This window comes from Bacillus rossius, chromosome 6 (assembly GCF_032445375.1).
Source record: "Bacillus rossius redtenbacheri isolate Brsri chromosome 6, Brsri_v3, whole genome shotgun sequence".
Classification (NCBI taxonomy): domain Eukaryota; kingdom Metazoa; phylum Arthropoda; class Insecta; order Phasmatodea; family Bacillidae; genus Bacillus; species Bacillus rossius.
In genome coordinates this window covers 13259284-13281122 of record NC_086334.1, presented here as the reverse complement: position 1 = coordinate 13281122, position 21839 = coordinate 13259284, and the positions used below count along the sequence as shown (strand labels likewise).

At 38.5% G+C, this 21839-nt stretch overlaps 1 protein-coding gene across 4 annotated transcripts in view; it reads left to right on the top strand.

Moving 5' to 3' along the window:
* LOC134532655 (uncharacterized) overlaps positions 1–21839 on the top strand; it is a 542884-nt gene that overhangs the window by 195389 nt on the left and 325656 nt on the right. The gene's annotated exons all lie outside the window — the stretch shown is intronic.

Genomic DNA, 21839 nt, shown 5'->3' with positions numbered 1-21839 from the left:
TGAATGATTTTTGATACAATAAAATTAATAATAAACAATTTCTGCTTGGAACTTGTAAATCAAAATTCTAGAGGACCTCTGGTTTTATATATATGTGTGTTCGTATTTTGTTACAAAAATGTTATTATTCAAAATGATTTTAATACCAAAAAATATAATTATGTTTTATTTCTAATCTTAATATATATAAATCTCGTGTCACAATGTTTGTCCTCAATGGACTCCTAAACCACTTAACCGATTTCGATGAAAATTGGCATTTATGTGTAATTTTTTCCAACTTGAGAGATAGGATAGTTTTTATTTCGATTAATGGTCTTAATCTGATAATTTTAGAGTTTTCTAATGTGATGTATGTATGAGTTGGCAGAAAATCACCACGGCAACGGCTGTAGCATTGTTGATGCTTCATTCGTCTCCATGGCAACGACTATTTCATTGTTAGTGTAGTCCTCATCACTCATTAAATACAGACCACCAATTTTTAGATATATACAGGTAAATAACTATACACTGGTAGAACAAAGTCGGTCGGGATTTGAAAGTGATATAAATTATTCAAATTAAGAAGACAATTACTAACTACATCTGATTTCTAAAAAGGTCCAGTGAACTCTTTACCAAGTCAACCGATTTCGATGAAAATTGGCATTTATGTGTAATTGTTTCCAACTTGAGAGATAGGGTAGTTTTTATTTCGATTAATAGTCTTAATAATTTATAATTAATAATAAACTGATTATCAATGTTGATTGGTGTTTAAGCCCGGGAAATAGTGGGTACTTCGTTTCCATGACAACGTTGCGTGCTTGAGAGTCGGGAAACCATCGGTGCTATTCGATTTGGTCTCATTTCCCCCCCCCCCCCCCCCCCCCCATAAATACAACCGTGCGAAGCCGGGTCGGGCAGCTAGTACACTATATTATTTTCGATCAGAACTATGCAAAATTTTAATGTAGCCTATATTATAATATATATATATTTCATTGTATAAAATTAGTTTACTACATAACAATTGAAGAAAACCATACACCGTAAATGTACTTATTGAGTTTTGTCACTTTTATAACATAATTCGTATGATAATATTATTTTTTTCCAGAAAATAAATAAAACATAAGTTGTGTTGTAAAATGTATTGATAGAATTACATATTTAGTATTTTTTTTTTCTAAGTTAATTCATTGGAGTGCTGCGCCTAGCTTACTTCGTTGAATTGCTAGTGGCAAAGAGCGGTGGTGGATGTTTTTGCAAGAGTTTGACCGTATTTTATGACCCTAGCTGTGAGAGGGTGTTTGTCCCAGAAATCCTAACGGTCAAGGAAAATAGCCTTTCTCTGTAGTCACGTACGGGTCTGCTACTCGCGCAATATCGTCAGTTTATCACAACTTTCTGGGAAGTTCTATTGTTGTTATTTATTAATAATTTAGAAATTAAAGAATTTATCATACTAACACTTTTACCTAAGCAAATCGCATCCTGGAAGATTTTTATCTACGTTTGCAGCAAAAATCACTTGTAGTTAGGAAACTTTTATTCTTTCAGAGTAAAATTCAGTCTGGAATTACCATACATTAAAAACCTTAGTTTTCTGTAGCAAAAAACGTCCCAGCACGAGCGACTTTAACACTGCTGCACACACACTACGCAGCTTGAAATACATCAGTGGTCAGACTATTGTACCAGACACTCAAAATATACACATTTAAACCTTTAAAAAAAACACACACACAGACAATATTTATGAAGTGATTTTGACGCTACGCTCAACATATTTAATTTATGTAACATGTAGTCAAATTTCTATAAAAATATATTTTTTTCTTACCTTTTATGATTAAAATTACCAATTTAATAATATGACGTTTAAACTTTGAGGTGTTTATCACAATTACCATGTAGGGCATTCTTTTATATTACATTGGTGTCATAATGAGAACCGACTTAAAAAAGTATTAAAGTTATTAAGTTTACGAAACATTTTTGTGGATCATTGTAGAAATTATCATTAAGGACTCAACTGCTCATTATTGGTGTGATCACAAGGTTTCATCGGTAAACGTTTGACGTGTTACTAAGAAATGTTCATTCTACTACTGTACAAAATTTTTGCTTTGGGATAATTTTCCATGTATTAAAAATTTTTGTTTCTTAACAGCGAAATTCGTCCCGACCCGAGCCTACTTCGACAACCTCGCAGTAGTATACACTACGCGCTCGGATCGCTTTAGTGGTCAGACTAATTGTATGAGACACTTAAAAAATATACCAATTTAAAGATGAATAAATATGCAACAACGTTTACTTCAAGCGATTTCCACGTTGGGCTCTTTAAGTTTATGTAAGATGTATTTATATTTCCTTAAAATTGAATGAAAGTTAATTCGTTACCTTTAATGATTTAAAAGGTCTATTTTATAGAAACATGTTTAAACTTTGTGCTTTTTATCACTATCCTCAGATAGGGCAATGTTTCCAGATTACTGCTCGTTTTTGGTGTGACGCAGGGGCGGAACAACTAAATTTCCTAAGGGGGGGGGGAATATACCTTTTTATAAAGAATCATCGATCCTCCCTATTGAAGCGTGGGGGTCCGGGGGTCCTCCCCCTAGAAAATTTGTATTTCAAGGTGGAAAATGGTGCTATTTAAGCAGTTTTATTATCTAAAAATTGATTACACAGCACTTTCTTTGCCCCCGTTTGCCCCCACTTCAATGTTTCAGAGGGGGGGGGGGCAAAATACCCTTGCCCCCCCCCCTTGTTGTTGCGCCCCTGGTGTGACGCACAAGGTTTGCGGCTGTACTTAAACTTTTGACGTGTTACTAAGAAATGTTCATTCTACTACTGTACAAATTTTCGGCTTTGGGATAATTTTACATGTATTAAAAACCTTTGTTTCTTCACAGCGAAATTCGTCCCGACCCGAGCCTACTTCAGCAACCTCGCAGTAGTATACACTATGCGGCTCGGATCGCTTTAGTGGTCAGACACATTGTACCAGGCTCTCAACAAATAAACTAATTTAAAATTTAAGAGGCCGTGTCAGTAAATGTTTATTTCCAATATTCTGCTCTAGAAGTTCTCTCTTTTAACAGTGAGATTTAGTGGCTTTTTCAACCGAAGGAACTGTAGCCGCAGCGCGTGATAAAGCTACTATACCCTTATCACAGGATTAGTGGGAAGGTTGACAGCTCGAGTTTACTCGACGAAAAATGTATCTGGTTCCTCGACAATCTGAGAGGATGACAATCTGACCGGCGGCTCACTAGGAAATTGCAGATGCAGGGATTCAGAATCAAGAAACCTCACTTTAACAAATGTAGTATGAGTCGTATCTAAAACTAAAACTAAAAATTTTAATACTTTAAACGTATCGGAATACAATTAATCTTCAAACATGTGGTAATTATTCTTTATCTGGATGTAATAGTCCGTGAAAAATAATGTTAGTTGACATTAAAAAGTATACGAAATTCATCATGTAACGTTTTAAAAGGATAATAACATAAATGCATATGCTTAGATATTGCATATGCATCACACACAATCTAAATACAATCTCACTTAAGTCAGACTACCTAATTTTTTACAATGCACCATCATACAGTTTAACAGAGGTAGGTGAACCTCTTATCGACGTTGTTTCAAAGAATTTAAATTTACAAATATTACTATTTATCTTAATACGATATGTAGCCTACCTTTATGAATACGAACATACAAAAAAAATATTGAATTTATCACATTACACAAGACTAAAACACTAACAAAACTTAATTTTATACATTGCTGTAGCATATTAGAAGACGAAATAACTCACAAGACTAACATTAAGAGGGCTGCATTACAAATTTACTTTACAGAGAAGAAAATATCCTTTCAGGATATTTCATTACCTCATTGATTACATAATACTGCCGTTGATGTGATCGTAGATATAAAGTATTTAAAAAATATATTCCATTATGTTTATGTAAATATTTTGAAAACGTTATTGCTTAAAGATGCTCATTATTTAAATAATAACGAATCTTTTACTTTTATGTACTGAACAAACAAAATACTTATAAGTTAATAAGAATAAGCTTAGTTGAGTAACATCTTCAATTTGTATTGAATTCAATGTACATATCGAAAATCATGTACAATGAATGCAACAGATTGAATTCAATAAATATTTGATCTTGTGAAACGGCCATAATATTGATGTAGATTAGGGACCGGAAAAATTCGCGGTTTCGACGGCCTTCAGGATAGACTGCACATTCCCCTGTACACTCGGGCAAATAACGGCAGTTCATTTGCTGCTGACTTGTTAGTCGTCTCAGCTTGTTTGTCTGTGATTCGATCCTTCTTTGGTTGGTGTTTTATAATTGGTTGAGATTCGTCCAGATGAACAGTAAGCCAATAGCAAAATCATCTAAAAGGTATATGTATTTGACTTCTAGCCTATCGCCGAATGAATCCGCGAATTTTTCCGGTCTCTATTAATTATAGATGCTCACATGCATCGTGAGAGTCCGTATAAAGCCTATTACAATTCTATAAGTATACATTAAAATGCTTTTAAAATATACATGTGTAATATAATTAAAACTTGTTTAAGTAAGATCATCACAAAAAAATGAAAATCCTTCAACAGTAAGTGATGTTTTATAAGATTTTAACAAAACACATCTTACAATAAGAGAATACTAATCATACCACATAATTCAACACAAAATATACATTCCAGTAGGCGCTACGTAAAAACAACTTCTATTTTTATGCTGATTACTCTGCATTGTTTTATATATATATCATTATTTCTAACTTTTAATATTCTCTACACATTAACTGAAATTACTTATTTACAGAGTCTTAGCTAATGTTGGTCTGTACCACATACAGTTCGTACGATATCTCTACGCAAAACACATACAGTTCATTATTAGTAATATCAATTATATTTCATGAACATAATGAAATTAGTATAGGCCCTAGGTTGTTCACTGTTAATTGAGTACTTCTGAAGTATTTTCATTGTGAGTTAACATACATACCAAATGCCATTCTTCCAGTAAAGTTACAAAGAAGACAACAAGATAATATAAATATGTATGTAGTACCATATTTTAAACTCCTATTAAATGAAAAATAACTCAATCTCTATTCTGGACTATTAAGTAATAATTTTTATTACTGTTATTTATAACTTAAATAAAATGACAACTAACAAATTAGTAAAAAATAGAATTACGTGCGATATAGTGTGACATTTGTACTTGGACGGCAAACGAATATAATAAAATGTCTATGACAATGTTAACTTTACTCATTATTATGGAAAGAAACAAAATGGGCAGATAAGCATATTCTACGCTGACATTTAAAAATGCTCAATTCAAAATGAACATTCCCTAGCAAGAAAATTTATTTTATATCACCACAAAAAATCAAACTGCGGCGTCATTTTCCCGATGACAAACAAAAAAGTTGTATGGTCGCGAATAATACATTCGTATAGCGTCACATCAGCGGAATATTCCCTTGGCATAAATGTGTGAAGTCTGTGGCACTTATGGAGAAGTAAACCTTCGCTCGAACACAAAAACAAATGAACGAACAGCTTTTTTTTTTTTGATAAGATGTGCAATCGGAGACCCCTGGGGTGGTTGAAGAGTGTCAGGTCCGTCGCCAGACCAGATAGTAAAAGCTCAGGGGCTGAGGATAGAAAAGGCATATCTCCAAATTATTAAGTATAAATGTTGTCATGTAATTGTTAAAGACTTGATTACACCCAGGTTTATAAACCCATCATGATCATGAATACACTGATCGGAAGGTAATGTGCAATACATTTCAATGGCGTTTTCAGTTTTTGCTAAATAATTATAAATATAAGCAAAATTTCAATGTATCTGGACAAATCAAAATATTGATAATATTATTTTCATCACAGAAATAATATATGATATGATAACTAAATTTGAAAAAAGCGGTTATGTTAAATGTATTGTATACTTTCAGTAGGCAAAATTTCCGGCCCCTACCTCTTATAGACTTTGAGAAAAACTGCCTTTTAAAATAACATTGATATAGATAGGAGCGCAAATTTGTGACACGGCCTCTTAAGAACTAAATCGTGATCGTAAAATGGCCGCCATGGTGATTTGCGAATTTATGGAGAAATAAAAGCAGTTAAAATCTTATGTAGTTTCCAAGAGACATTATTACATCACCAATCATCTAAACAGGTTTAAAAATTTTAAACATATTAAGTAACTGGTCAGTTTTTTCAAATGTGTTAGTATTAACAATCTGGACCATATCTAGTCGGTGAGGTCTGTTTTGTTACAGACTATCTGTATTCTGGTATTTGGATTTTGAAGCTACTTAATGATTCGCTTTCAATGTCTATTAAAATATACCTAATGCTAATTGCAGGAATATTTCTACTCGATTTCAAAATTATAATTCCTGAACATTTGTAGCGGACACATTTCAATGTAACACTTAGTGATTTTCGAATTGTGTTGAGGTTTCACATGCCACTTCGTATATACCTGCTCTGGTAACAATGAGTCATCACAACCGGTGCCGTCTGTACGAGCGTCTTCACAAGTTATCCTGAAATATGTTCTTAAATATTAATTCAAGTGAATTCTTAAAATCCTACACACCTTATCTTAAGTGTCGTAAATGAATCGTTATATTTTGTAAATCCATATAATATAGGAGCCACCATGGCGCGAAGCGATGGACGCGATACGAATAATATTTTTTTTTACCAACCACTACATCAGTAAATATTTGTGGTTTCCATTCGCTATGAATTCAAGCATGTAACATTTGTACTGCTTCTTCAATTCGGCCACAGTTAAATGGGAGGCTCTGAATCACTGAAAACTCCTCAACAAAATCAACGATGAATCACAGGCATTACAACAAACAATTGTCACAAGTCAAGTAGCCAATGAGCAGGTGACATTTTTCGAGTCCGTAGAGGATTGTTGAGACTATCCTACAGGTCATTGGCAACGCGCCCTTACGCGCATGGTTAATACCCCGCATGAGTAGAGTGTAAAGGCGTAAGCATGAGACACATCTAGGTCCTCATCTAACCGCGCACACTTATATTTAACTCAGGATAGGGTGAAAAATGTTTACTAATTTTGCAGTCCTAACAGTCACCAACGAAACGCCAGCAAAATAAATAAATAAGCTCACGAATATTGTTCGTGAATGAAGGCGAAGCTGATACTTTGGAAACGTTACCAGCAGATTTTAAATAATGTTTAACTATTATTTACGTAGCTTACTTCTTAAAACTGCATTCATGTAAACTGATTTTGTGTGAGACTATGTTGAGTGTTTTCTGCTACACTTATTTTTCTGAAAAAAGTCTATTGTGGCTTAAAAAACTTGTTAACATTGATGCCTCTCATAAAAAAAAATTCAAACGTAATTATACGTATACATGTTGAGTATAGTTTATGAATGGTTCACGCATTGCTGGAAAAAAAAAACATGTTTACAATTTTACACATCTTTTTGTTGTCGCATCGCGTCCATCGCGTTGTACATACGCAACTCTGAAAAATAAATGTATGGCAAAAAAAGCTATAATAAAATAATATCTTATCTTTCTTTATTCTTTTTTCTAAGCGCTCTAATGGCTTTCGATAGTTTTGTTCTTTTGTGTACTCTGCTTCTTCGGCATTTTATTCCTGAATAAATCTCACGCTTACAACAAAAAACATCTAGCTAAATCACTGTGCTCAATAATAACAGAGAATAACCATTCAATTATACGCCGAGCTAGACCAAACACGTTCTCTTATCTACTGAAAATGAATACGTTGACTTCATATCAGTTTCACGCGAAATCCCGTCTCCCCTTCGTAAACAGCAGACAGCTGTGGCAGGGTGGGAACGGGCTGCAACAAGTTCGGGAAACTGTCGCAAGGTGTCACTACTGTCCAGCGCGCTCCATAATTTCTCGTATCCGAGCTTGCACGCGGCTCAAACATCTACAGCTACGTTTTTACTTTAGGTCCGACTGCAATAAGCTAAAGACTAAAATAAAGTCAATCATTCAGCCGACAGATATGTAGGCGTTTGAATTACAAATGAAAACGCGAATGTTATTAAATTCGCAAATGAATATCACGCAATTTCGTAGCAGCTCATTTATTAAAATTTAAATTGTAAATACGTTAAATTAATAATGATTACAGATAAAATAATGCTCACAGTCATATCTCCCGTGTCTGAAAATTTATCTGCGAAAGTTTTACCACTGAATTCTTTATAGTTTTTTAATAAAGCTTGAATTTAAAAAATTCCCGAAAATCAGCAATAATCTAATTAAAATAAAAAAATAAAAAAATAAATTTTACACCAGAATGGTTCAAATCTTCTCTAGCAGCTGAATCATTCACAAATATATTGTTTTTTATAATACGATGCTGGTGCACCAATCCCCTTAAGGGGCTTGCATAACACCTTTATCTTCATTTCTCCGCCATATAATGTTACGTACGGTCTCCGCTCAAATTTCACAGTTATCCTGTGACGACAAGACGAACGCGCGCCAGTTCAGAGCCTTGCGCTTAGAGGCTATACCGCGCTGGAAGAACCAGCGAGCGTCGCGCTTATCATCCCGCCTCACTAGCACACATACACCCCTGACGAGGCGGGCCCCTTAAGGGCCCCACCTACCCGGGCACACATACGGTGTGCAGAGCTTCAGGAAAAACAACGCTATTTCAAAACTACTCAAGATATTCGAGTGGGGTCTGCTTACGAAAAGTATTTAAGAATTTCTCTGAGTGCCGAAAAGTACTTTTGATTTCGGATTCAGTTTTCAAACTGTATTTTTAGAAGAGTTAAAATGGCTAAAACGCATGTTTTCAGAGTAATGTTTATGTGTAAAACAACCGGTACAGATTCTTGAAAGCACTTAAAGGGACTTGCAGCACACATTTATCTTCATTTCTCGGCCATATAATGTTACGGTCAGCCCTCAAATTTCACAGTTATCCTGTGACGACGAGAAGACTGCGCGTCAGTTCAGAGCTTTGCGCTAAGAGCCGATACCGCGCTAGAAATACCAGTGAGCGTCGCGCTTATCATCCCGCCTCACTAACTCACACACACACCTGACACCGAGGTCGTGCAAATGAAGAGGGGCGAGGTGACGCGGGCGGATCATCGACGGAATGCACTTCAGGGCACGAATGGGGGAGAGCATCCCGAGAAAACCCCACCCTCTTGACGGCGGGGTTCCCCGTCGGGAGTCGATCCCGGACTGCGGGTAAACGATGATGGGTTATCCGGATTCTTGTGCGATGTCGATGAAGCCCCGATACTCCACCGTCATAAAACGGGTTGGGTGGGGGGATAATATCTATTTACGCTAAAATATAATTATTACTAACAATTATCATGTACATATATGGTTGATTTAATGTTAGGTTTGTAACGGCTGATCTTTCATGCCGTTGTCGGGTCCTGGTCACTGTGCCTCAACACAATGCTACCGCCCCTGGTTTGCCGCCCGCCCCCAACTTCACTTGGAAAAGGGAGGGGGGGGGGTGTTAGTTATCGGGAGCTACCGAAACGAATGAAATCATAGATGCACGGCGCGTTTCCAATCCCTTTATTCACTTCACTGCTGTACAGTGTGTTGTGCCACCGTGGGTCCACCGCGCGTCCTCCTCTCTCGGCTCTCTCCTCAACACTCTCCCCACAAGGTCCCACCTCCCCCTCCACTTAGCCGACGCCACAGTTTTGCGTCGCCAGCCAATGGCGTGCGGGGACCTACCGGGTGGGGCTTCACCAACGAACCACTAGGTCCACACAAGACCTTACAGGTTCTTTCAAAATAACCCGTTGGTAATCTCTGCCTGTTTTTGACTGTCAAGGAAGTTAAGAGCGCGCAGACTTGGGAAATGAGGACGCAGGTCGCCGACAGCTGCTTGTGGTCAGGTTGATGGAGGTCGAAGGACGAAGGGCGAAGGGACAGCGGCTCGCGTGCCCGGCGAGGCACGCCCTTTACTTCCGTGCGCCTCCGACGTCACGAACACCTGTCATTCCACTCCAGGTCTTCCTCACCACGCAGTCACACCAGTAGATTAGCTTTACTTCGCTTATTTCCTTCAAGCTAGACTCATCCCTCATTTTTGGTTAGGAAGTTATCAAACGAAAGTCTTCAGGCTGGTATATGTTTTTTTGAAGTGACAACGTCTAATAAATCGATGAACGCCGGCTGCACGCACGAAAAAGTTTCCCGTTACGCACATTGGCCCGTCACGCAGTGTCCCGTTACGCTCATTGTATGCTTGCGCCGCATCTGTCTCTCTTCCACTCGATTGAAACAACCATCGATTTGACTTTTTCGAGGCACATTAAACTTGAAACACTCCCATTCGTTTCCTACTTTTCCTATCATCGTCCTATCCTTAACAGAATAACACAGATTGGAAGAAGTTTAATAGCAAACTTGCATAAAAGTTATAGTTAAAATAATCTCTTCGTTAAAGTAATAAACATATTTGAATTAATGAGTGCAAATAAAAGTAAATTTATCAATTAAAATTGTAGATTTCATTTCACTCCTTCTTTGTATCCATACAAAATAGTGATAATTCATTAAAAATGATTCGATTTTATTCATAATAGTATGCAATCATTTCATCAATGTTTTGTTATGACGTTGTCACGTTAAACTATCGTCCGTAAACCGACTTTACAGACAACCATTTTTTTTTTTTTTTTTGCGAACGTGGACCGCCTGTCGCGTCCTGGGCGTGGTTCACGAGCTCGTCCTGGGACGAGGAACCACGAGGCTTGTCCGGGGGGAGGGAGGGCTAGACGGGGGCGAAGCACCTGCGGCCAGCCAAGGGCCGGCGAGGAAGGGCGAAGGGCAATTTTGTTCCCCGGCGCACTGGGGCGGCAGGTGGCCCTGGGCCGCCGCGACCGTCCACAAGTTACAAGCAATACCAAGTTTTAGAGGCAAGCGCAACTCGCCTCGGACGTAATAAAAAATAAAATGTGTTCTGTGTGCTGTTGTACGTACCTTAGTAGTTATACGTATTTTTAATTTAAGACACCGAACTATTCTGAAATATACTGTAGCAAAATTTCATTAAATAACTACTCAATATTCAAACATAATATAAACGCGTTAACGATAGGCAAATAAAATGTATTTCTATATATTTGCTCAAAGCACAATTTGTATAATTCAGTAATGTGTAATTTAAAAAAAAGAACTTCCACAGCTGCTTCTTAAATCACGGTCTTTTTAACTTGTTAACTGCGCACTATAACCACTGCGCTACGAAGCCTGACTGATAATTGAGAGGAGAATATGTATTATAATTGTTGTAAAACCAACCCTTGGGATTTTTAAATTTGAAATTATTCTTTTCTATGACTATTTTAGATCACCAAATATATATTCCAGGGGATTTTCACTGTCATAAAGTTTCATACGGCATACTGATAAGTTTGGTATGCCCCCTAATTTTTATGAAACTGACTATAAATGGATTTATGTTCCTACATGTGGGTCCGCCATCTTCCCTTTGAAATTTTCTTTGCATGGTTCTTGTGCATCGTAAAAATTCACTATCTTCATTATGCCATAACGCGCCTAAAGAAGTATAACTTCAAGAAATTGACGTAATACACTTCCTTTCCCAGCCTTATGCTAGCGAATACTTTCGTGGCTACAATTAAATTATTGTTTTTGGCACTTGCGTTATCGTTTGCGCACTAACAAGAACGCAGTAACAGTCCATTGATCGAGGAAATGCTTAAACATGAGAGGGCCAATGGAATGAGCTTTTAGAAGAGGGTACTAATTTTTATTTTAAATACGAGCGCGGTTATGTATCAAAAAGAAAATATATAATTACTTGCAAGTCTATGCGAATTATATTTGCTTTACGTCCAAATCGTTAACGCGCAAGAGAAGTTCATCAAAAAAGTTGTTCAAGATTGTACGAGCGACAAAGATGTATCATTGTATAAGATGTTTTTTTTATAGTGCTGTTTAGTCCTACAGCGTTAAAGGAGCACACTTAATAAAATAAAAATAAAATCTTTCTATTTATAAGACAGGCGTGACCAAACCTGTACCTCACACGAATAGAAACTTCAGGGGCCTGCATAAAGGGAGTATAAAAAACATAAAAATACAATAAAGAATACTGACTGACCCTTTAACTTTTTTATGACAGGTATTCTACCTACCTGAAGAAGTCAGGTACGGCATAAAAGATTTATTTTTTATAGTTTTTTATATATATTTTTTTCTCCCGCCGAGATGAAGGACGGAGGTCGCGGGATGGACAGGCCATTCTGTTCCCGGTGTCTGCATTCCTCGGGGGGTTGGCGGCCCTGACGAGGGGTCGGGAACAAGAGAGCGTCGCCCCGGGGGCGCGCGGCAGAAAGTCGCTATTCTTAGGCTGGGTTCACAATTGAAAAAAATAACAGTAACAGTAACAGTAGGTCGTGTGCATAGGATATGAACGCCATGTTTCCTAACCTAACGATTCACAATAGCAGAAAGTTGGTCGTGTGCATGGGGAGCGAGGTCGTGCGCATAGGAGTGAAATGAATATATTTTATTTCGGTCGCGTACGCATGGCACAACAGCCAATGAGAGAGTAGCAGGGTGCTTTTTTTGGCGGGACTAGAAATATGTTTATATTTATTAACCATATTGTGGTAAGAAAATGTCGAGATAATAATAGTATTATCATTATTTTGAAAGTTAATATGTTTATTTACTAACACTGTTAACAGATGTCGCATAGTTCGCGAAATTTCATTCGCTGAAATTAACAGTAAGAATTCAATTGTGAACCGATTTCGCAGTTCGCACAGGTCGTGTGCACAGGTCGTGTGCATGGCTTGCTATGCACTCGCTTAATTTTTTTAATTGTGAACCCAGCCTTAGGAGACCGCGCGGGCGCAGGGAAGGAATGGGTGGAGGGGCGGCTGAGCGGACCCCCGCGCTGCGCCCCGAGGTGTGGAATGGAAGGCCACGCATGTGTGAAATTGCCGCACGGGCGCGGACATTACGGCGGCCGGGGTTCGATCGACCCCCCCCCTCCCCCCCCCCCCGCCCGCCGCCAGCGCAGACTTGCGGGCCGGACGGAGCAACTCCCGTAATTACGAGGTCCGCTTTCCTCCGCCGACGCCGCGGCGAGCAAGAGCGCGGCCCGCGCCAGATGAACGATACGCGCAGAACTGCACGACGGACGTGTGCGTGGCAAGCCTTCGTTTCACAGAACGAGAGAGCCACACCCGGAGTTCCCCGAAGTTCATTCCGTATATTTAATGTAGCTATCCTAACCAAATCAACCGTCCACAATGTTTTAAAGTATTTATAATGTAGCTAACCTAACCTAATTGACCATTAGTATCCTTTTATCAACACCGCCATATTTATTTACGATGAACAAAAAAAAAAAAACCGAAGATGCACGATCTAGCGTTTGGGTCTCTCGTCTGTGAAAAGAAGGTTTCCCACGCGTGCGGTTTACAAGGTGATGTTAACTTTGCAAACACAAGCAGTTGCTACTTTATTTTCGAGTGGTGATTTTAAGGAAAAAAAAATATTCTAATTTGGTATTTTTTAAAAAAAACTTAACGTCGACATCAAGAGGTTTGGGGCTGTTAAACTATAATTCTCAAAATGCACCATTTCCTGTTTAGCTTTGTAGTTTCCCGGTGTTGTACCAGCTGATCTCGCATCATTTAAAAATTAACGCACAGCCTCACCGATATCTCACCATCTTTTCCATAACTTCCTTGGGAAGGGGACAGAGGGAGCTGCTATATTAATACAGATTGTGTATAAATAACCTCAAGTAGTTTTTTTTCCTTCCTTAAATAAAGTTTGGTTTTACGTTTAATCGAAGAGGATGTCATTAAAAAACTGACATATATCATACAGGTAAGGATGTTGTGGAGACATATATCATGTTGTGGAGTCAGATATGTCTTATTCCCAGTTTTTGGCTGCAGGGTTCCAGTGTACAACCGAAAATTGGATACATCGAGAACAAATTTAAAAAAAAAAGTTTGTAAAATTAAACCAGACACGAACGCTTGAGTACTCAAGTGACGTAATTGCAAATCTCATTTTTGGGAGTGCGTCAGTAAGTTCCACGGTCATAGAATTTTGTAGTAGCTCAAGATGAACCATAAGCCAGCGCCTTTTTGACTTAGAAGCTTCTCAAGGAAGGTTGGTAAGGGTGAATGGGTGCCAAAGAAAAGACTGCGACTATTTCCCTGTGTTAAGATACGAACTAATTAATGATTCCAGTTCAGTAGCACGTCATCACGGCAATAAATCATGTAAGATGCATCATCAAAGGTTCCGTGTGGCAGGAGAAAAATCCGTGCTGCAAAGGAATTCCCCGCGTAGATTGCCGTAATAAATATTAACGAGCGGATGACCTAACTAAATGAGCTCTGTCAAAGAGACATGCGCGTTCCAATTATCCGTACTTCGAACTGGGCAATAAACCTGTTAGTTATCATGCGTGGAGACACAGCTGCTGTCAGGTTGAACATATATCAACTAGTCGTAAAGTGCTCCTAAACAGGGAGAGGTTAATTATTTATCGAATAAAGTCACTGCATTTACTAGCTGCAAGTACCCGGTTCGCTGTTTTTTGGTCAATATTTATTTATAATACTATTTTTTGTATAAATTAAATGTGTTAAAATATTTTTTTGTGAATTTATTTATATTTTTTTTGTATTTTTTTTACATAAAAATTTTACATACAAAGTAAACACAAATATCTTACTCGTACTAAATTATTTTTAAAAATCGGATTATTTATTATTTAGAGTACTTCAGCATATGCAATATTTTTAGTCAAATTTTCGTGTGATTTTAGTACATAGTGGTTTTCTCCGCAACCTGATCTAGATAAGGCAACATATAATTGTCCGTGGGAAAAATAGTATTCTCTCAAATATATTCCGACATACTTAAAAGTTTGTCTCTGAGCTTTATTTATAGTGACTACAAACGATACCTTCACAGGAAATTGTAACCTTTTAAAACTAAATGGTAAATCTTCGGGTATCTTCGGAATGCGAGGTATTAGTACCGTTTGCCCAACTGCTGGTCCAGTCAAAACTATAGCTACTACGACATTTTTTCTAAGAAATTTTCACTTTAAGTCTGGTTCCGTTACATAAATTTGGTGGTCTAAGATTACGTAATAAAATAATTGGAATGCCAATTTGTAATTCCAACGAATGTGAGGGTAGCCCACACGGATTCAATGAGTTAAAAAAAAATTCTTGAGGGTGATGTACGGCGTCTTATTGATCCGTGACGGTATCAATGGCAACCGCCTGGTCGTCAACTTCATCGTTCACTGTTTTTTTCACCGAGGGGTCCCAGGGATGTGAGAGGTGTGGTTCCGTGACGGTGCTACTCAGATTCCACAGAGGGGGCTGGCTCTGTAGGTGGTCTGGGGGTTCATGGCGGAGCTGGGGGCGGGTCGGTGGGGTCCGAAGTTGTGACGGGTCTCCTCAACCTCTCGACCTAGCCGTGCGCTCTCCAGTAACATGCCGCGATTGGAAATGGCGAATCTATTTCCCGGTTCTCGGAACCCATGTTGGTGCACTGAGTGTCAGGCATGTAAAAGACCCATCTTTCACCTAACCAGGACCACACCCTAACGGGATTATATGCCTGGGGGAGTATTGGTGAATTTATGAGGTGTGAACCTAAGTTACATGTTAAATTACACCGGAAAATATATATCACTGGAACCTTCCGTACACGCGATACCTAGGGCGGTATTCCAAGACGTTCGGGTGAGGTAGCGAATAAGCACTGCCATGTTGGGACACAACCGTAACCTAACTCGCGGCCGTATTCCAGAACGTAACGTGTAAGGGAGCAGATGGCAACCGTCCAAATAAACAGTGAGCTGCACGGGGCTAGAGCAGTTATTTTGTAATGAGTGATAAACTTTGTTAATTCATGTTTATTTAGAAAATTATTTTCTCTCTCTCTCTCTCTCTCTTTCTCTCTCTCTCTCTCTCTCTTTGTCTGCAGTATCACCCCTTACGATATACTTACTAATCGAGATTTGAATTCCCAAAGAAATTTCACTTCTATCACATGTACTGAGTTACGCGCTCACTTTTTTTTGACGTGATGACGTCTTATAAATCGATGAACGCCGGCTGCACGCACGCAAAAATTGTCACGTTCCGCCTGAGCCGAGCGTGCAAGAACCGGCCAACCACCGTGAGAGAAAATCTTCTATAATATCACACAGGTTAAGGCGGGCTTTTTAACTAATTGTTCGTGATTATATTTAAACAAATTATTTAAATTAAATTTGCAAAAAAACCATAAAAAATATTTGAAGATTAAAAAAGTATGCAATTTTTCATCAATGTTTTCTTATGACGTTATCACGTAAAATTATCGTCCGTAAACCGACTTTACAGACAACTCCCCCTTTTTTTTTGTTTGCCCTTTCGTACGTTATTTTATTTTTTGCCTACCGTCGCTTTAAATTAATCTATAGTAATAACTCGTCGTTATTGCCATTTAACTGTCGAGTACGACGTGAGTCACACCCGGGGGGCAGTTTGCCTCACCAGCGCACGACCACCCAGGGAAAAGTGGCCCTGCAAGGTTCGACCGAGATCCACTCAACTCGCCGGCGCGCGTCTCAACGGCGCTAACCGAATCGCGAGCTCAATTTCCAGCAGGCAGATTGCTTTTTCCACCCCGGACAGGGCGGCCACCCTTCCAGCCCTTGCGCGGGGGCGAGGGAGGGCTGATCGCCGGCGCGCCACTGTTCTCGCATCATGCATATGAACTAGACCTTCGTGCGAAGAGGGAGGGGGGGGGGTCCCCGCCCCCTGGCACACTCCATCATGACGTCACGCTCACTGGTGTTTAACTAGCCGGCCTCATTTAAGCCTCGCTTGCCACGCGGTGGGGAGTGGCGAAGGGGGAAAACTGCACACCCTGGGGGGAGTGATTTTTATTCACGTGTGCTGCACACGATACAGCGAACGCCGTCTGAATGCGATCACAAAGTCTTTAAAAAAAGGGGGGGGTTTAATCGTGCCGTTTTAATTTAAATTATTATTATTGTTTCTAAACGCTTGGTAGTTGTTTTCGTTTGTTAATAAATACATTAGATGTAATTGTTGTGCATTGTTTAACTCCGTTTTAATTTCGTAATTGATTTAAAACCCTTTATAAATAATATGTGTGTTCAAAATAAATGTGAACAATGTGATGCAAATGATAACGTTCTGGCGTATAAAAACAGTTGTTTTTAGAGAAAAAAATTAATCATACGGTACGTCAAAAAAATTATCCACTCGTCTTCATTAATTTTTGTCGGCATGGTTCTCGGCAGTCAGTAATGTAGCCTCGCACGGGGAGCCGCTGGCAGCTTATTGCGCAGGGGCTCATCAGAGTAACGATAACAGCTGACATTTCAGTGACCACGGACTCCCGGGCGGGTCGCGGGAGCCCACGCCTGCGCGGAATGCGGCCTGTGTTGACCGAACCACGCTTCTTCCCCTCCCTGTACTTTCTCCCCCGCGGGGGCAATCTTGCCTCCGGCCGATTACTGAGTCAACAATCGGGGGACCTTTCGTCCCCCCTCCCATCACTTCCCCACACTCACCAGGCGAGCCAGGCTCGTGTTTGCTCGGCGGACTGTCCTGGAAGACTCGGTAACGACCCCGTGTATGTGTGTTCAGTTCCGCGAGTTTCGCGATCCTATTTGCGCAAGGTTCCTGTTACTGGCTGACCAACTACAAACACTTCTATCCCCGTACCAACCTTTTGGGACCAACGCAGTCAGACCGAAGGTTTACACAGAAACAATGTTTGCGATGTTCGTTCAGAATTTTGATCATCATCCGGACGTGAATCGCTTTCGTTTCAACTCATCGGTCACCCACACGAATGAAGTCTCCCCGTCCACGGCGACTTGAGGAGTGAAACGTGGGAAATTCGCTCCCAAATATCCGTAGTATCCGTCCGTTTTGCCGTCCGCTCGTCAATAACGTGATCTGCAGCCAATCAGAAGGCCCGTAAAATGCCGTCCGTCTGTTAAAAGCTTCCCAAGTTTTTAATTCCGACGGATGGATGAAATTAGAAAGTAAAAAAAAAAAAAATGTTTTCAAGGTACTGCCGTTAACTTTATCTTTCCTAAAAGCTGCTTCCGATGTATGCATTTAACTTGGGTTTGAATAATTTTCAAAGATTGATATTTGATACAAAATTGACCGAGACGTAGAAGTAAAATTAATTACGTAAGTTATATCTAAAAATATATAACAGAACGAAAAAAAAAAGTTTGATGGGTTTTAAATGCTGCTTACATGATCGTCAGTCTTATATTCCTAAACAAGAGAAATTGTCATCACAATTTAAGCCTGTTGGCGGCATGCTGTGAAAAACTATTATTGCGGACGGACGCGTCTGATCACGGAGAATCCACCTTTATTTTTCGCGCACGTGCCGGGCTGGACACACATAGGCCTACTTCTCAGAACAAATCAGCGTCTTTTGTACAATGGCTTCTGCTGCATTTTACCTTCTGTCCGGATTGAATATGGTTGGATTATGTGATTTAACTTATTTTTTAACAACAAATTAAAGAAAAATTGTGAAGGAATCGGCCATGCCGTCTAGTGAAAAACCATCCCAGCATTAGCCAACATTTTTTTTTTGTAAATGGAACTGAAACAATCACGTAAACTTAGCGGTATTTGTGCATTTACATGAAAGCAACTGTATCACTACCAAAATAAATATAGTTTAAAAAACTAAAAAACATGCTTTTAAAGAATATCAAACTAAAAAGTAAAAAATAATTTTAAAATTAAATTTATGACAATAGTATATAAGCAATACTAGTATAAATGAGAAAAAAGCTTGAGGCGCTTTGTGCCATATTTTTTGAATATTAAGCGCCCCATGCTTTTTTCTCATTTATACTAGTATTGCTTATATACTATTGTCATAAATTTAATTTTAAAATTATTTTTTACTTTTTAGTTTGATATTCTTTAAAAGCATGTTTTTTAGTTTTTTAAACTATATTTATTTTTAACTTTTTAGTTTGATATACTTTAAAAGCATGTTTTTTTAGTTTTTTAAACTATATTTATGTATAATTATCATAGGGAAATGAGTTACCGACACTACCTATTACCATCTGAGATAACTATTTGGAGTTGCAACGTCACAAAGAAATGGTAAAGTCTCTACAATCATTTGCAGTTAGATGTATGGATATAATATTAGAATTTACCGGGAAAAAAAAAAACATTTTTTTTTTTTCGGCGTGGCCGGGAGTAGAACCCACGATCGCTGAATCCGAAAGCAGACGTCACAGAAGTCGCGCGCCTTAGACCGCTCGGCTAACGAACGTAGTGAAATGGGTGGGACATTTTACAGTGATGCGTCACTCACTCTTAGTCGAAAGAGTTACAGACGGACAGACAGAGTTACAGACGGCGGACAAACATACAGGTGAAGCTAATATAAAGCATGTAAAAATAAATCGCTTTAATACTGGGTACGGATTCTTGCCCGATCCTTTATGCTTTGTGTCGTCTCATTTGTTAAAGATATTTGTAAACCGTTCCCTGAATAACCTTTTACTGTTAACTGTGCACATTTATATGCACAATAAAACAATTTGAAGTCCAGTTGTTAAATATTGGATCATCTTTTCCACAGTTGAAAAAAATATATATATATACTTGAATGAAACCATAATTAATATGTAAAATTACGTGCCAATGTTCGCAAGAAATACTCATCCCAAAAAAAAAAAAACGTGACGTCAGTGGCCGTGCGTGGCCGCCAGCCCGCTCCGAACCTGACATCGCGGTATGGTCTCTCGCGTGCGTAACAATATTTCTATGCCTTGTCACCTTTACATTTTGGACTCATCGCTTGTCAAAATATTATTTACATATTTCAAAAGATTGTTTTATCAGTTGAGAGAGAGGGGGGGGGGGTGGAAATAATTAATGGTCATGAAAGGTTGAATGATGTGAATATTTAAGCTAGGTGTTTTGGAGTCTGCAACTCCTTCTTCAGGACGTCAGGGAAGTAAAGTGTCCACAATTGTGGTTTAAAAGACATTTTTACCCATTAAAGCGAATGTCGTGGTCAGTGCATTCAAATCCTCATTTTAGCATGTTGTCAGTTGAAGGAAAAAGTGCAGATTTGCTATTTTGACGTGACAACGTCTAATAAATCGATGAACGCCGGCTGCACGCACGAAAAGTGTCCCGTTACGCACATGGTCCGTTACGCTGTGTCCCGTTACGCTCATTGTACGCTTGCGCCGCAACTATCTCTCTTCCACTCGACTGTTTATAAAGTGAAGTGAAAAGTTAATGTGGTTTTCATTGCTTATTACAACAACAATTTCGGCAATAAAGGTTAATTATTCTTGCATTTTAAAAATCTGATTACTAGTATAATTTCAAGTATTTGTTCTTTTATTATTAAAATAAAAATGATATTCAACTTTATTCATAAAGTATGCAATCATTTCATCAATGTTTTGTTATGACGTTATCACGTTAAACTATCGTCCGTAAACCGACTTTACAGACAACCAATTTTTTTTTTATGTTGGGTTTGAGTTTTTGTGCATTTTGTTGACGAGAGAGAATGTCGGTAGCCGACAAAAAAAAAAGCCTATATTTAGATCCGGAACTGCTACTCCGCTGTGGAGCAGCGACACCGCCGGCAGTAAAAAACGCCTCATTCGTTCCACCTTCGTCGCGGTCGCGGTCTTCGTTGGCGCCGTCTGTTTCCGGTCCGCCGCCCCGCGCCGTAACGGCGAACACGTAACACGTAACACGTAACACGACCTCCGTGCTCCACTGCTCCGGCGGAACCCCGGCAGCCTTGCGTTCGTGGATTTAACTCGGTTCTGACTCGAATTGATTTTATTTTTTAGATCTATTTCTGTCTGGTTGAAACGACACTGAAAATTCTGCGGTTAGGAATGTCTGGAAAAAAAATAAAAAGAAGTGGTCCTTGAAATGAAGGGATCGGTCCGGCTGTTGGATTATTGGTTACTTCCTTAAAGGCACAATTTCAGAAGTATTAGACGTTTAGGTTTATTTTTTTTTCTCCAACGCTTCTGGCTTCGACAAAACTGATGGCCTGTAGTACATTGATCTAAGTATATTGTATTAGTAGTAATGTGAATCATTTTAAAAATCTCCTTAACAAATATCATTTTCCTAAAATCATTTTTAAAAACCATACAAATGATATGCAATGACAAAATATAAACAGCTGTACTGCATTCTAGCCGGAATTTTTGTTGCAAGTGAAACGAATAAAAAAAATATTACCATAAAAATATGATATTTTCAATCGGGTTATTTGAATTCTGTACACCTAAACATGTTCCTAGAAATCTAATATTGTTATTTTTACAACTTGTGCGAAGCTAATATTGAAACGATTCTTGATCCATGACAATGGTTTAAATTATTATTATTTTTCTTAACGTAGCTCTTATGTCATTTGTCAACTTAGTTAATTTCTTAAATATATATATTTTTTAATTTTTAGTTCAATTAGAATATTTATGAATACGTCTTTCAAGTTGGTTTGGTACATTGCTTTAATAATTGAGTGATATAAATCATTATTAATTTATTGAAACTGTCAAAATGGTAAAAGATTAAGTAATAATTTTTTTTCAAAGTAAATAAAATGAGTCAGTTGTCACATGTGTCAATAATGTTCGCAGGCTTTCACGCCCCATTTTCTGAAGTAGCTTGGC